The following is a 16,626-nucleotide window of genomic DNA, read 5'->3' on the forward strand; positions in this document are numbered from 1 at the left end:
AAAATTTGCAAAAACTAAATGCGAATAGGTGCGTTTCTGTTAGGTTTCCATTATGGGTTGAAGCGCAAATAAGCAATGCACGTTGTTGGATAAAAGGACCCCTAGACACGACCTTTCAGGTCACTTATGGAATATTTCAAAGTATCAAAATTATATTAACTCAATAATATACTTTTGGAGGCGATACCAAAATATTATCTCCTTCAGCACTTTTGATGCCTGGGGAGAAAACCCTCATCCGGTTATAAGAGAGTTCCTTTAGTTATCCTCTACTTAGTCATTCTAGGTTCCGACCTTATGATCTTTATATTTAGACTCCGGCTTCGCTAATCCAGCTCGAATCGGTCGAACGTGGTCCCTTCCCTTACTGGCCTATGGAAGCACCGGAGTTCAGAGTACAAATAATCTTTTCTATTTATAAATTTATATTCATAGATAGCAGTGTTTAATTACTCTTATTTTTCATACCCGCTGATTCACACAACAAATATTCTTTGATTAGCAATCACCAGTGTTTCAGACCAGAGCTCTGTTCATCAGGATCCTATCAACAGACAAACCCCGTTGATGACCACCCTCAGCGTGTCAGACTAAAAAAGTCCGTCACCAGCCGGTAGTCACCGGGGGCACTTTCTCCTGCCTAGGTGCAGATTATACAGCCTGAAGCCTTAGAGAAATGTTCTACCTTAGGTCGAGTGATAAGTGTTACGGTTCACTCCTTCACTGCAATTGTTTACACTCATTGCAACAACACAAGCAAGGGAGGGGATAACCTAGGTTATCCCGTAGCCCCAAAGGGGCCAGGTATATAAGCTGTGGGTTACTTACTGATCTTATGAAGAAGAAAAAGGCTGGAAGCCTGAAGACCTCAAAAGATCGATGAATCAGGAGACACAGGAAGGTGGATCGAGTTAAAAGAAAAATTATTTATTTTAAGTTCAAAAATCAAAAGTTAGAGTATTACAAAGTTTTCAAAAGACAAAGTCTAAAATATAAAGTTTTCTATCAATAGCTACCAAGGTGTGGATACAAAGCAGTCTTCAAAAAAGAGCTGAGATGATCTAAATTCTCCTCCGGAGCCTCCTATACTTATAGTCGATATCCCATCCGTCAATATGCTAGAGACCTCCCCACCTTTGAGCCTGTTTCTCATGAGCTCACTTTGGTCATGTGACGGCTGAGGCAGGTGGCCAGCTCTGGCTCCCTGCCCACTAGAGGACTAGTTAGGGGTTTTGCTGGTTATACCGACTAGTTTCCCCCCTCCCAGAGAAACGTGACTGTTTTTATCCAATGGCTGGATATGGCTCCCCTGAATGGCAGTAGAAACTGACAAGGTAAAAATCAAAACAACTATTACTCTTATGTCTGATTACAAGAAAAAGAAACAAGCATTTGCCGGCAGTCACGTGGGTTGAACTCTCGCTGCGTCAAGAGTTTGAGAAATGTGTTTTTATTTAAGATTCTGCACATTAAATCGTTTTCGCATTAGTCTAAATCCACCTCAAGCAAGTGTAAAACTTTTTTGCGAATCAGAGGATTTTTTTCCTCAGATTTGGGCATTTCCAGTACTTTTTTTGATGCGCAGATTCAAAATGCAAATAAAAAGAGTCAAATGGAAACCCAGCTACTGTTTTGGATAAGGGCGTATGACCTGTTGATGTGAGGGAATCTGAATAGGCTAGGATAGATAATCCCCCCCAACCCCCCCATGTGGAATTCTTTGTGAGTCAAGACTCGGTGCTGGACTGGGGAGGTGGGTGGGGCGAAACGACCGCTTCAGAGGAGATGATGAACAGCCGTGATGCCAGCTGCTGCTATGATCCGCCAGAAGGAGGTGACGCTGACGTAGAACCCTCGCTATATGTACTAGGATGAACAGAAATCATAACTGATGTCATACTTAAACTTGACTGATGTCACGGGCTGAGTTATGCAAATATGGTGGCCTTCTCACTGAAATTTGGTCTGAAACCTCACTTGTGCAGTTTATGTCCAGCACAGTCTTTATTAAAAAAATAATAACAGGTTTAAGAAAGCTCAGGCTAAATGAGGTTTGTCCTAAACAGGGTGATGGTGTAGTAGAGAATTAACTGAATACTTAACTGAATTCCCACAAGGCCTCTTCACGCACAACAGCTCCTCTCCAGTCCCCAACGGCTGTCTTCACTGGTTTAGGCTCACAGGGCTGGTCAGGTCTTTCTCGCACTGCTACTGGCTTCCACCTCCAGCACTGTTGATTCGTCTCCCTCTGTTCTCCAGCTTGCCATGTGAAATGGTGAGAGCGCGAGCAGGAAGGCTGCCCTGCAATACATTGGCCCACACCTAGTCAATTGTCTTCCTCCAAATCTCACTAGCTCTGTTCCTAAACAGCCAGAAGATGGCCCTGCTCTCATTACAATTGCTCACACCTGTCGTCTATTGTTGGATCCCCCTAGCAATGTGTTCCCTTTGAAACTCACTTAGATAACTATTCTTAATCAGAATGTGTTGCTTTTCTCGGACTAGTCTTGGATGCACTACACCCGATTACATCCTGGAAATTTGTCTGCCTTTTTGCCACTGAGATAATTGTGTACAGATTATTATTTTGGCATGCACTTTTTTTAGACAGCATTTGTTTAAGGACCTTCTGATCCATCCTTGTCTCAGTGATACTGTATGTCGTGTGCCGTAACTATAATGTAATCGGCCTGGCAAATGGTTGATCTGCCATCACTGCTAACGGCTACTTTGCTGACCTAGATCATGGTTTTATCTTCTTGTTGTACCAGGTTGGTATCAAGTGATTCGACAGACTCTCCCTTAACATACGGTAGTCAATATTGTCACGCGTGCACACGTACGCGCACTATGATGTGCGCAAACTACATCAGGCATAACAACAAGCTGCGTAGCACAGCTACTTACAGCGTGTGTGACCAGTGTTGGAGAAATTTCATTGCGCGTTCACACACACACCCGTTCAGTTTTTGATGTTACGCAACCGGAAGTGTATCTGCATCGCGCACAACAGTGCGCGTACATGAACGCATCGCGTAGTTCTGTTCTGTTTCTGTATTCTATGTTCCATTTTCATCCAGGTGCCCAGTGACCAAAATATACCACATTTTAGAACATAATTCGCCCATTAATCCTCATAAACAGAATAGAAAAGTGTAATAATGGCTATATGAGTCGGTAAAACAGTTTTTGTAATTGTTTTATTTTATTTGGTGAATGAATGTTACACCATGTTAAGGTGCGTTCACACCGACCTATTAAAGTTTGTCGCTGGCGTCGAGTTTACATACAAAGTCAATGCAAATGAGCGATTGAGCGATAATTCGCCTGGGAGAATAATCGCTGGGCGTCCGAGCGGCAGAGACAGAGCGATAGGGAGAAAATACGCTCGTCGCTCAAGATGAAATATCCCAACTCGAGCGAAAATACGCTGGCATCAGTCGCTCGCTGTTCAATGCTGATTGGCTGCCGTGTGAGAGCGAGTCAAGGATCACTCTGGCTTGGAACAAACTGCTGGTTTATTGTGTGGCAACAAACCGCATTGACAGGCTGACAGCTGACATGAAGTGAAGTCTGTACTACCGGTATGCAGCTCGCATTAGGAGCACGCTGATAGGCTTAGCTTGTAAACAATGACGGTGGCTCGTAGTGGACAAACAGCATGACATTGCGTAACGTTATATCCCCCACATGTCCGTCATTTCGTGTGCCTGTTGATGAGCGATTTAAACAGAGCGACAGAGCGATTCCAAAGGGTTGACTTGAGCGACAGAGCGAAAAATAAATATCTCGGTGTGAACGCTCCTTTAGACACAGACCCACTAGCCATAGTATAGCCTATAAATAGGTTTCAAAATGATTTCCGATATTAAGTTAATCTACCCCCTTGCAGTGCAGTCCATTCTGACAGTATGAAAGATGATGATGAATGAATAAACGCGGAGTTCGCTCCTATTTTATTCAATTTCTGTTCCATTTTCATCCAGTAGATGGTGCCAGTGACCAAAATATGTGAGCCATTTCAACCATTATTGTTCCTCAACGTATGAAAAAAAGAAGGGCGAAATATCCCAACCACCAAATAGTTTGATCCATTTAAACATATAATACACTCTTAGAATTAGGAGAGCCTCAAGGAACTTTGGAGATACTCAAGGATCCTTGTTTGCTTGGGGGGTTCCTGGAGGAACCTTAACACATTCAGTGCCAGCGACGCCATATGGCGTCATTAGAAATTTACCGTACAGTGCCAGCGACGCCAAATGGCGTCATAACTCGATTTTTTTTTTTTGACGGGGGGGTGTCGATCTATGCCTCTTACATCGCCTCTTACAATATTCAGAGGTATTGAATGTGTCTAACCTATTTTACAGAACCCTTAGGTGGCGACAGCGCTCTCCAGATGAGAGAACGTGGAGTGAAACACACAGAAGAAGTCATTGGGGGGAAGGAAATCGCATCGCATCCGTCCGTATGCAGCGGCTTCATTGAAGCAACGTTTAGCTGTGCCCCTGCAGCAGCCAATCTGCTATCACAATTGAGCACCTCGATGTCCGCTGCAACAGCCTCCGTGTCCGCTGCAACACATGATCAGCCGTGGATTTGTTATTATTCTCAACTCGAAGCATGGGAGCTGGTACACGCGGCTGTAAAAAAGCAGGATCTAGCTGACTTTTTCAGTGCTGAGCACAGGCAGAGAAAACGAGAAAACAGCAGAGCAGAGAGACACTCCTCCCACAACGGGGGGGGGGGGGGGAGGAGGAGGGGGGGAGGTGGGCACGCAGAGCCAAGTACACAACACAGACCCAGACAGCAGGACAGGGTTGGCAAACGCAAGCCAGAATATCCGATGCCCACCAGCAGCAAAAGATCAGCAAGAAGCTGCAACCAGCAGCGCATGCAGGCGCCAGCGCTGCTGGTTTCAGCTAAAAATATTATTCTTCCAAACAAAATTCCCTTGCCTTCACTGTTTTATTGAAGGAAATTATTTTTGAGGTGTGACTACATCAGAAAATTAGCTTCAGAGTCAGTGATGTGCTTGAAATGTTTAATTTCACAAAAGGCTCATTATCTCAGCTCGTAGAAAAAAAGCTCTGTTTTTCGTTCGATCAAGCTATCTTCTCCGGCTCATAACTAAAGAACGGAAAATGGGATCAATAAACTTTTTTTTGCAGGTGATAGAAGAGAGTCTCATCGTTATTTGTGCGTGTTCAGTGTTTACATAGTAATTATTAAAGAAATTATATGACTGTTTTAAAATGCATTGCGGCCTATGTGGCACAGCAAGCAACCTTTTGCCCAAGGGCCGTGGCACTGAAAGTGTTAACAGCTCAATTTAGAGGATAGGTTACTCGAGGAACCTGTAATAACTTCAAAGGGGTTCCTGGAGGAACCATTATTAAAAGGGTTCTTCGGAGGAACCTCTTGAAGAGTGCTCGTTTCTTGCAGACAAGTTTCCTGGGCACTTCCTGTTTGCTAGTTTTTAGAGCTAGCTTAAAAGCTAGCTAGTTTAGCATGTGAAATTCAGAGATAGTAGCTAAATCTGTGAATGAAAAAAATATTTTTTGAGCAGATATCTTATTTACAACTAGATTGAGCTAGCAAGGCAGTTTGGTGTTTACGTGCGCAGTTTGGAAAATCACGGTCGTTACAAAGCATTAGCTTTTATTATTGGCCAGATTCATAGCTCGCGCAGGTTCAATAATTATTGGCGCCTGTTCAAATTCTAAGTGGCTCGAGCTGGCTTTTGTCAAGCGTCGCACAGATTGCATGGTTGCAGAAGACTGAACACAAGGTAAGTTTATGTAAATGAAAAAGCAGGGTAAACATTCATTAAACTCAAATTGTTTGGTACAATTTAATGTTGCAACAATAGCAGCAACGTTAGCTAGAAAGTAGCTACCCTTGAATTATAATTATTTTAACGCTAGGGTCGTCAACTGTTGGTTGAAAACTGTTGTTTGGCAGTAAGCTAACGCTTACTTAACCTGCAGGGTACAGGTAAAAATGGTAAATGTTAACGTTAGCTAGCCCTGCTAAATTACACAAATCAATTGATAACATCGAAGAGTTTAGGACTAGCGTTAGTTACGTACCAAGCTAGGCTAGTGTTAGTGTCCCCGGGGGGGACAGGCCCAGCTAGGTGCAGCAGATTGACGACATGAGCGGTGAGCGCGACAACAACAAGACGGCGGCTTTGGCAGGCGTACTATTAGACTTTCAGGAAACTTTTCGTTTGGATTCTTCTATCTGCTTGCTTTTTGAATGAGTAATGGCTGCATTCGTTTATGGTAGGACCTAACCTGTGGCAAATCTCTGTCTGACCTACCGTGCGTTCAAGCTTCAGGCTTCAAGTCGCAAAAGCATGGATGCTATGCTGCTAATAGCCGTTAGCTGTCTAAGCTAACAGCTAATAACAACATTAAAGTTTAATTGTACTAGTATTGTATTGGTATGCTGATTGGTCTGAAGGCTTGCTATTGTTGAAAATAAAAAGTGTCAAAAGTAGGCTATGTTTTAAATTCTTAGAATCCTGGGCGCCATGTTGAAATGACAAGCTGGGTTGAAAATGATTACAGCCCATCTGAGCAGACAAAGAAATGTCAAGAACTTTGTTTGCTTGCTAGCTAACAACAAAGTCAACCTTAGTAGTAGTCTAGGTAGCACAGGGTAACAACATCAAGTAGCTCACGTTAGCAACAGGGGCGTTTCTAGGTCCTGAAGACTTTGGGGGCTTTAGCCAGGTACCCCGACGGGGAGGGGGGGTACCCCCCCCCCCCCCCCACTATTTTTTTTTTTTTTTTCCAATCCGTAAATACCCATGTTGTGAGTCATTTGAGATGAATACAGAACAAGATTAGTGGGTCTCAAAGTGAGGTCCAGGGACCACCAGAGGTCCTTGATAGGGTTCTGGCGGGAGTCCACTTAGCAAATTCATGAATTGATAAATGTCAGCATTAGCCTCTTTCACTTACAAGAAGTTCTCACCACCTCCCCTCCTCATCCTCTGGTCTGGTCTCCTCAACTCTGCTCTCCTCTCCTCTCCTCTGCTGTGGTCTGGTGTCCTCTGTTTTGCTCTGCTCCACTCCCCTCAGTCTGAGATGAGAAAAAAAACAAACAGAAAATATCAGTAGGCTATGCAGGACCAAATTATCAGTTACTATTGTCATAGTGTGTCATTACATAATGTTTCTGCTTCACTCCTCACCACCTCCTCTCCACACGAGCTCATCATCTCACTATGAAATTATTCAAACAAATGACATGCGCCAACATGCACAGCATCACAGTAGCTACAACTATGAAATTATCTTATGTTATTTAGTTGTTTAGTTGTGAATATATTTTCTGAGATAAATGGGCCTTGATGCTCAAGGCCCATTTATCTCAGAAAATATCTTCACACAGAATATTATTAACCATACAACCTACAACCTACAACGCTAGCATCAGCATGAAGCCACAGCCATCCACTCCAATGTCTATAGAAGCTAACATTAGCATGACTGTCACAATAACAATGCCTTCACTTCACAGTTACATTAAACAAAACCACACATCACTACTTCATTAAACCATTACAACAAACAATACCTTGTTCCCAATTCCAGCTAGGCGCTTTTGATTAGATAGAACCGTAGGTTGAAGAGCGACATGTGTTTTGCGACCGGCCGGTGAGCACACCTTACGTCAAGTAGCGTAGATATAACATCACTACGTCCGCTCTAAGTTTCAAAATAAAAGTACCATATGATACAAAAACGGCACCATCAGAATTTAGGTTTACAGGAAGCGTGTACCTTAATAAAATACCTTCACAGGAGTTACTGGGGGGGTTCGTAAACTTAGACTGAGTTGGTTTCTTCCATGATGCGTCATCATGGGAAAAACCATGGGACCAGCTCAGTGGCCTTGTGGTCTGAGTGTCCGCCCTGAGACTGGGAGGTTGTGAGTTCGATCCCCGGCCGAGTCATACCAAAGACTATAAAAATGGGACCCATTTGCCTCCCTGCTTGGCACTCAGCATCAAAGGGTTGGAATTCGGGGGTTAAATCACCATGTGATTCCACATTGTGTGACAATCAGTGGGACTTTACCTTTACTTACCAACTCGACGGGGGAAAGAGGGGGGTTTCGCTGCAAGCACTGACTTGAGAGGCTGTTCATAACCTCCGGGGCTAGGAAAGACACCTCCCGTACAATGTACCATTCTTTATTCACTCAGAGGCTATAGCTTTTTCTAGTATATTCCAGCTATTTAAACTCTCTCCTTGAAGCTATTTGGCATGATAAAACAAAAAAAATTGCTCTGTTGCAATGCGTATTTTATAATATATTTTATAATTGTTCTATTTGTTTTCTATTTCTAGTTATTTATAATTATTACATTCCCAGTGAAGTTTACTGTTTCATTGCATTGATGTAATTTTGGGCAATAAAGTTTATTGATAAGCTGTAAAATATCCTCCCATTTCATACTAGGGCTCGGTATTGGCAAGGACGTCACGATACGATACGTATCACGATACTAGTGATGGGAATTACGGCTCTTTGATGGGAGCCGGATCTTATGGCTCTGTTCCTTTCCGAGAGCCGTTTTTTTCTTAGGGGGCCGGGCAATAGGCTACTGTTTATCTGCGAAATCACTAGGATAATGATACGGTACGATTTGGATCAGATTTGTTCTTAGACCCACCACTATTTCATGTTGCATCTGTGGACTGCAGCAGCATTAAATTAGGCTACTACTCATACAGTAGTTCCAGACCTAATGTCAATTATCTGCATTGTAAACATTACACAAGGTGACACCATATCGATCGGCTTAGTCAGTGAATTTACTTCTATGAAATGTGTCGTGTAAATAAAGTTTGCATTCCTTGAATGCAATTCATGCAACACTTTTGATATTAAGCTGAGTCCGCCCACCATGCGCCGGTAGCAATTAACGAGTGCACCTATCCTCCCTGCTCAGCGGACTAGCAGAAGGAGGGACGTCTACCCTGTGTGTGTGGTGGGGAGCGGCAGGCAGTGAAATTTGGGCACAACATTAAATGAACGGCTCTCAAGTAGGACTCGGTTCCCTTCGTTCATAGCAAAGAGCCGTTCAATAGACTCGGATGGTTCGCGAACGTCACATCACTACACGATACATGGGTCACGATATATTGCAATACTCTACATAATTTAATGAACATTTAAAAATAGAGCTGAAAATACAACTCGCTGTGTACCACCCAGGTAGTACATTGTACATTCACAGCATATCCCCTATCTCTCAGTGTCACATTTACCATCTTTGCCCAATCATTGTGGGATCATGTCTATGTTCCCCGGGTTCTATGTTCCCCGGATTCTATATTCCCCGTTTTTCACTAACCTCTCCCAGCCCCCACGCCAAACCTAACCTCCCCCCATGCCTAAACCTAACCTCCCCCAGACCCTAACCCAAAACCTAACCTCTCCCACCCCCACGCCTAAACCTAAAGTCGGCATTGCGGGTGGTCGGCATAGCGGGTGGACACCATTTGGGAAAAACGGGGAACATAGGACCCGGGGAACATAGGGATGACCCCATCATGGGATCGTCTATGGAGCAGACTTCATACAGGATGACATCACAAGATTGAGTACTGTTCATATTTGCTAATGCTTTTTGGACTGTCATGGACTTGTATGAATTGTTCAAGTTTAATCTTTCTATAACGTAGCCATTACATTTTCACTGAAGCTCTCCATAAATGTTTTTGAATTGTCAGAATGGACAGACTGGAGTGGAGATTAGGAGTCATGTAGAGGATGCAACCAGTCTCAGGAGTCACCAGGAAAAGATGCGAGCTGAGTGCCTCAAGAAACACCCCAATATGTCCATTCTTAAAGATAAGATGGTCCGTACAAGGGTAGAGCGGGCAGACTATCTGGGAAAACATTCCACTTCGGAGGCACTTGGGGAGTATCCTGCACTCCGATTTCCTACAGTAGTAAGTCAGATTATTCCCTTTTCATGCTCTCACCTCATCTTACATCACCTGTAAATTAAAATGCATCTAACTAGTGTGTGTGTATGTGTGTGTGTGTGTGTGTGTGTGTGTGTGTGTGTGTGTACAGCTCCTCAAAGAATCACAAGATCTGCTGGATGTTGACATCGACAGGATCGTCATGACGGGAATCGGCCAAGTGGCAAAGAAAGTGATGGATGAATGTCAGCGTCGAGCAGCTGGACTGGAGCTCTTCTCCATGTATGAAGAGGTCAAGGAGAGATGCACAGAGGAGTCACACAGAGGTAATATTAATACATATCAATGATAATGGAAGCAATTGCATGAGCAATTCCTGGCTACAATCTCTGTAACTGTGTTTGGATGCATTTAAATTGTGTTATTTTTGCTAGCATGACATTTTTATGTTTGCCTTTTTATTTATCTTTCCAACACAAGGCCTGCAAATGATCCTGGCAACGCTACTCCTCCCACATCTATTCAAAGAGGACCCCAATGCCCTCTACATGATCAACAAGGTAAGCCCTTCTTCTCTCGCCCTTGGACTGAGCGGACGCTTATCTCCTCCTCTCCAGCTTTCCTGAGTTCCCAGCCTGCTCCCTGCAAAGAATCTTTCCTTTCCGCTGCTGTCTCTTCATAAACCCTGAGGAATTATGGAATTAATCAGCTGGTCCCTCAACGCAATTGATAAAATTATCTCGGGTCACAATGCTGGTCCAGGTGAGCCTAAGTGCCCAGACGGCACGTTCTCGGCTGGGTACGTGATGGACGGATGGAAGAAGTGGCAGACTGTATGCCTTGCCATTTTGACTGTTGAGGACGTCGAAGATGTCTACATATTCAGATTCATGATAGCTGGACTTTTGCTGACCGGTGTCGGCATCGCAGTCGTCTATCGAAAAATTTCCATGAAAATGGGGAATAATGAAAGCCCAAAGATACAGATCCTCATTAACATGATAAACGAGCTGGCCCGTGTTGTGAACTCTCAGTCTAATGCGTTCACCGAACGCATGAACTCTCAGGCTAATGCACTGAACGCATTTCAAAGATGGAGGCTATGCTGGCAGAGGTGGTCAAAAAACTGGACACGATCTTGGAGAAGATGCAAAGAAACGGGATTGATGAGTATTAAGTTGAAGAGACGAGCTCCGAGGGAAAGATTTGGATTATACTTTCACTCGGATAACCAAATTATCCATCACTTATTTCGGATCCCCAGTCTGCCCGAGGAGGTATGAGAAATTTTCACCGTTGAAGGGCAGTGGAAACGAGGAGTTAACACCCCCCCCCCCCCCACACACACACCCTTCACCTAGACAGCTGCAAGATAAGACTTTGGACGAGGCCGTATACCGCTCAACAACCGGGAAGGAGGCCACCACTATCTGGCTGTTTAGGCTTACAGCTTCATGGACAATCTATGGACATTCTTGCCAACACTCAAACTGATACACACCCACATTATCTATCCTCCCCCCATCCCAACCCCCCCCCCCCCCCCATGCCGCCCAGTCCGGCCTGTAGCCCTTGCAAACCTCAACCTGGACGCCACACCCCCCCCCCCCCCCCCCCCTTCTCTCGGTCACACACATTGGAGCCCAAGTGGATGCTGCCGTGCGCGATATGCATGGCCTTCAATCATGCGTGAGCGAGCTTCTCCTCCCCTCTCCCACTGCTAAACCCCCCCCCCCCCCGCAACCCCCACTCCCTCCCCCACCTAGTTTGTTTGCAACGGATGTTAATTCCTTACATGTAACAACAAATGTTTATGTATTGTATTATATTCAAGCGTGCCATTATTCCTTTCAATCTAGAAATAATGTAAATAGTCTTAATTCGAGTATTGAATGGTGATTCCCATTCGTGTGTGTTTATGTCTCTAAATGTTGTACGTTGAGGACCGCAATGGAAATAAGCCGCAAGGCTTTATTGTGTTTTTATCCTCGGTGAACTGTCTGTTTCCCTGTATCTGTGTTGACTTTTTCACCAAAATCAATCAATCAATCAATCAATCAATCAATTAATAGTTACAATAACACATGGGTGTGACCCATGGCCCGACTTGACCCCCCCCCCCCCCCCCCTTGTCACTTTAAACAATCGCAAAAATGTATAGTTGCAGTCTTTAACATTTAGGACTGCACTTTCAAATTTGCTCAATGGTGACAGTTTTCTATAGCTTTATTTTCTACTATTGATGTGATTGCCATACTGCATGCATTCCTCGTCTGATTACTTACTGTCGCAATAGAGAGCCAAAGTTAATGTCACTTCCTGCTTTTCTCCCTGTACCAGTGTGGGAAAAATATGAATGGTGGTGAACAGAGAGATACGTACTTTTTTGATCCCGTTTGAATTGTGCCACGGGGTACACATGTTAAATTGTGTCAATTTAAAAGATAATTATGCATGTCAAGAAAGTCAGTTTGTCGTGAAACTGAAACATAACGTTTAGTTTTGTTAATCAACTACATCTCGTGTCGCACATTATAGAGACAGTCTCTGGGAACGCCCATACAGGCTCTAAGAACGCCCACAATAGACGCTGGGTTAGCCTGGGGGCGGGGTCAGGGTGGGGTAAATTCCCCCGTTCTATCCATTCAGCAAAGTTAGAATTTAGCTGATAGCCCACTAAGCCCAGCCCAGGCAGACACGATCGGGGATTTAACCACCGCAGTAAACGCACATCTGATTCTGAACAGACGTCTTGTGTTTTAAACGATTTCAGACGGCAGCCCGTCTTTATTGTCACACAACACATTACAACACATGCACGGAGGGCCACAACACACACATGTTCTGCTCTAGAACCCCCAAACATGTAGTTTAGAGCCGCAGCACCGTCTTTTGGTGATTCAGCCCATGAGATACCCCACTCGCGCGCCAGCTGTTTAACATTTTGTAGGCGTTCCCAGAGACATGCGGACTGTCTCTATACGTCACACCATCAACAACAATGGACTGGCGGGAGTGACGTCACTTACACGACTCTGCGTAGTCTTTGTGATTTACAAGTTATAGTGCCACAGTTTTACCACAAACTGCGACTTTCTTGACTTGCAGAGTTATCTTTTACATTGACTCCCATGGCACAATTCAAAGAGGATCAAAAAGGTAGCGTATCGCTCCGTTCACCGCAATTCTTATTTTTCACACGCTGGTACAGGGAGAAAAGCAGGAAGTGATGTTCACTTTAGCTCTCTATTAAAGTGAATCTTGAATCTTGGGTTATTGTCAATTGGCCAGAACACTGTCCAGGTAATTCTCAGCAATGTCATATAACATTTAGAATGTTGTTGTTTTTGTCTGCCCTAGAATCCTGAGGTCCCAACGCCTGTCCTAATCATCACAGGAAACCCCTTTGAGGCAGCTGCTTTTGGCGTGTGCTTTGATTACACGGAGCTCTTCGTCTATTCGGTCGATGACATCACCTTGGGGCTGGGGACCTTGATGTCTACGTATTTTGTTTTTAACATACAGTACCACCAGAGGGCAAAAAACACTCTTACTTTCATTGAAAAGTATCTAATGTCAAATACACCTGAAGGAAAGATCTCGCCCACTGTCATCAAGATGGCCAACTACTTGTTTTCTTAAGCAGTCTACATCTACTGTAGAGCTCGGTATCGGTACCCAATACTTTTAAGGTATCAACCGAAATAACCCAGTGTATAGAAACTTCTCCACTCAAAACATAGCATGTGACCCTTTTTGTATAGACCTTATTCGATTGACGTCACTCACGTACGGGCACGCCCACTGCCGCCATGTTGTTGACATAGCGCAGCCGCTTTAAGTGACAGCCTATGTAAGAGCAGAGTTTATAGGAAGCTAGCCGCCGTTAGCGTAACCTGTATTCCAATTGTGTTCGGATGGTGACCTGCGTTACACACGGCTGTAGTAATGACAGCAATAAAGTCCCCGTGGTTTGTTTCTATCTCTACTCAACAACTCTCAACAATTCTATACAGAATGTGTCTGTATACAGATCTAGAAAATAATTGCTATTTGTTTGGTTTTGCTGACAATCATTGCAAGTGTTCTTTGATTTTATGTGACATCCAGTCTTGTATTTGTGTTGATCTGTAATTATCAGTCTGTGTCATGTAATGTATATTTAAGATGTGTTTTTGTGTGAATTATATTTACTCAAATTATATGTTCTTGCATGTTATGAATGTTGCTTTGTTATATATTTGTATTTATTTATTGTTTATATATTATATATCCACATACTGTATATATATATACATACTGTATATATATATATATATACGTTGTGTGTGTGTGTGTGTGTGTGTGTGTGTGTGTGTGTGTATGTGTGTGTGTGTATATATATGTATATATATATATATATATATATATATATATATATATAATTATATTATTTGTAATATATTTTTATTTTTTACTGTTTGTGAATGGACTTTGTATTACTATTGTATTAATATTTTATAGATAAACTTGTTTCAATGCATTGTTAAATAAAATGTCTGTGAGAAAACATTTTCATTGTCAATCATTTTAACAAGAATAGAAATTATTTTAAAGAGTTCCAATTTGAACCCCAAACCCCACAAAAAGGTTCCTTGAGGAACCCCTGCTAAGAGGTTCCTCAAGGTACTGAAAAGGTTCCTCCACAGTGGCAATGGTGAGGAACCCCAAAAGGTTCCTCGAGGCTCTTCTACTTCTAAGAGTGTAGGCTACTGTAAATTATGGGGTAATATTTTGAGTCACAATTAATGTCTATCTACTCTGACTATACTCCCTATGCTGGAATCACTCTAAACGTTAGACATATGCCTACAAAAAATATAATTAGGGGTCCAAGCACGAAGTGCGTGGATCCCTATTGTATCTGTTCCGATTATTTTTTTTCTTCTTCTCCGGTAAAACTGTATGTACAGCAGAAACTGTAAGGCTCAGCATAGCCAGACTGGGCACATAGATTGTAAATGTGCCTCACTACTCAGAAACAAAAAATTACCCATATCGGCCAGATGGTGGCGCTATAACAGACCATTTCGCGTTATGGTCCATATCTTCTGAACCGTGTGTCCTATACTCAAAATTTCACTTCTCAGGGATTCCTTGGATCAATACGCATCTATCCATATAGGCCCCGCCCATTTGCGTGTGCCTAGATTTTCCGCCATTTTGAATTTTATCAAAAACCTACTTTTGCGAACTCCTCCTAGACCGTTTGGCCAAATCACACGGGCATTTTTCTGGGACATCTATGGACTACCCCGACCTAAAGTTATTAAAGGATTTTGGATACGTGAAACCGTTTTGAAATGATAAATGTCTAAACTTTTGTGTATTTGCTTTTGTTCTTTTCCTACCCTAAAAGTGTGTGGATCTCAGAAACCATACACCCCCCATCACCCAAACTTTCCACACAGGTTCACGACATCACCCACTACTCAGAGTAAAAAAATTACACCAATCCACCAGACGGTGGCGCTATAACAGCCAATTTCACGTTTGTCGGTCCATAACTTCTGAACTGCGAGCTGTAGAATCAAAATTCCACATCTACTGGTTTCCCTGGAGCATCATGTATCTAACCCACTAGGCCACGCCCATTTCTGTGTGGTAGATTTTCCGCCATTTTGAATTTGATCAAAAACCTACTTTTGCGAGCTCCTCCTAGACCGTTTGGCCAAATCACACAAAACTTTTTCTGGGTCATCTATGGACTACCCCGACCTAAGGTTATTAAAGGGTTTTGGATACGTGAAACCGTTTTGAAATGATAAATCTCGAAACTTTTAATGAAACACACGCCAACACTAAATTGCCCACAACTCATTAACCGGTCAATTACAACTACTGCTGCTACTACTGCTACCACTCCCACTACTACCAACACTACTACTACTACTATTACTACTTCTGCTACTATTACTACTACTACTACTACTACTACTACTACTGGAAGTTGGAATGTAGCATTTTGGGTGGGGTTAATGTGTTTTGGGGTTCTGCATCTGCTGTAACATAATACACAGTTGGTTTAGATGTCACACAGTAATGCCCGATCCACAAAGACTTGACACCCACGTTTGAATAAAAACAAGTTTATGCCATAATAAGGTTACATCCGTGCCTCGTCATTGCTGTGGAAGGATGGTGTAGGGGTAAAGTAGCAGACCCCAAAGCTGGAGGTCCTGGGTTCAAACCACGGCCAGGTAACTGTTTTATTTTTTGAAAATGTAGAATAAAGGTTAATCTGGATATAATTATGTATAACGCTGCTGAATACACACTGTGTACATAGCAGAATAACTGAATATGCCTATTCATGGTAATGTCATATTTCGACGTCATCTTGACATTCCTGTGTAGATGTCTAAATGATCCTCAAATCGGCTGTGATTTGGCCTAGTCCTGGACGTCACTGAAAGATGATATCAGAACATCATCATGATGTAATTGTGTTTGCTGGGAGCCTTCTTTCAGATGAGAGAGGAAAAACATTCCAATACATTATTGTGTCTTCACATGTGAAAGGTCCAAAAAGAGAATTCAATCTGAATTATCCTTGTCACTCATGTGCTCATTGTAACAGCACAACCCACACCAATTAGTTCAAACACCTCCATTCAGGGCATACTTTTAA

This window comes from Poromitra crassiceps, assembly GCF_964638095.1.
Source record: "Poromitra crassiceps genome assembly, chromosome: 11".
NCBI lineage: Eukaryota > Metazoa > Chordata > Actinopteri > Beryciformes > Melamphaidae > Poromitra > Poromitra crassiceps.